Consider the following 1,824-nt stretch of genomic DNA (forward strand, 5'->3'; position numbering starts at 1 on the left):
ACAGCGGGGATCGGGGGCGGGGGGGTGGGGTGGGCAATGGTTTAACTTGACGCTGTGACTGGAGTAACTAATGTACTCGGTCTTACTCTACAAACCTCGGAGTATTTATCTTTTGTTCTACTGACTTTGGTTTGGAGCAGTTTCCTGTCGTCATTATTATTATGATGATGATGATTAGCTTTTTGAGTTAAGGGAATTGCAATCCTTTTCCCCTTTCATCAGGAATGTTCTGCTGTGTATGTTTAAACAAAATAAGCTGGCCAAGAGAATCTGGTGTTTAAGAATGCCCTGCTCACCCTGCTGTGTACTCACAAAGGGCAGTGAACACCTGGAGAATTACTTACCGAGTCTGTTAAGCTGGATAAGAAGAGGGACAAGAGGAGGAGGAATCATGTGTTGGAAACCGTAGGGCAGAGCCCAGCCCCACCCTGACCCCTGGAGGTTTCCTGATGAACTGGGATTACTGATGGCTTGCCAGCCCATGTCTCCCTACCCTGACGTATTCAAGAAAACACAGACTTAAAAGTGCTGACTTACAGTAGCTCTTTTGATAGCTAATGAAAACTAAACCAGAAGGGGAGGAGTGTGATGATTGTCACCTGAGTCATTCATTTGCTGTTGGCTGACTCTTAAGCATGTGTTTACAACTACCATCAGACTTACCATTTACAAGGTACAAGAGCACTAGGATGGCTTTGCCACTTCATCCCTTATGCTATCTAGACCCCTCTCTCCTTTCCATTCCCGCCCTGCTCTTGTTTTTAAGAAAAAATATTGTTACCAAAGATATATGAGACACATGCTGTGCTGGCCTTCACCTTCAGCCTGCAGAAGTCACCCTCGAATCCAGGTAGTTGTGTCTTAAGTTTATTTTGACAACTGTTTTCCAGCCCCATGAAGACTCAGCCCTCCTGGTATCTTACTTCCCATAGAAAGGTTTATGCATGTACTTTTAAAACTAAATATGTTTTTCAGGACACTAGCAAGAAGCACAATCCACCATCTGAATGCTTCTCCCCACCTTACAGAATTGTGTAGAACAACTCAAAAAAAGCCTGGAAGAGTGAAGTCCCAATGGACTCGTGACTGTGTGACCCAGTGGGATAGTTTCAGCAATGATAAAATTTTACATGTGCCTAGCTTTGTGTATTTTTGAGGTTGGGCTCTCTGGGTACATTCCTCTTGTTTTTCCTGCCTGTAAATCACAGGGAATTTTTGTTGATATTCATAAGAAACTAGGCACCAGCTACTTCTTTGTGACAGAGATGTAGGTGGTAGTCAGGTATAAAAGACAGTGTGTCCAGTCCTGGCCACTCTCCCAGGACAAGGACTTGCAGAGACCTGAGGAGGGCAGTGGCATCTGTATGACTGGTACTATTATGTGATAGGCCTGTCAGGAAAAGATATGTAACTTGAAAGTTCGTAAATTCAGTATGTGGATGTGGAACAGAGGTTGGAAGGAAAGGAGTAGGGTCTGGAAAGCTTAAGAAATTTTTTATGAGCTCCCTTGTTGACTTTTTGAACAGCCACAGACTAATGTCAGATTGACATTAGGAACCCACATCTTTTCCTCATTTGCATCTCTAGGATGGCATCGTTTGAAAAATGGCCTTCCTTGTTAGGTCACATGTCATAGGAGAGTAGCTTAGGGAGCTTGTATTGTCTGGCGTGGACATAATTCCCAAAGCCTCTACCTCGAGAGAATGGAGCTCTTGACTCATTTTTAGGAAAGCTACTAATAAAGAACTTCTTTATTCCAGCTTCAATTTTTAGCTGGAATTGTTGCCTCTAATAAGGAGAGGGCCCTGGAAGTGCAGAAGTAGA

Source organism: Manis pentadactyla, chromosome 2 (genome assembly GCF_030020395.1).
Source record: "Manis pentadactyla isolate mManPen7 chromosome 2, mManPen7.hap1, whole genome shotgun sequence".
Taxonomy (NCBI): Eukaryota; Metazoa; Chordata; class Mammalia; order Pholidota; family Manidae; genus Manis; species Manis pentadactyla.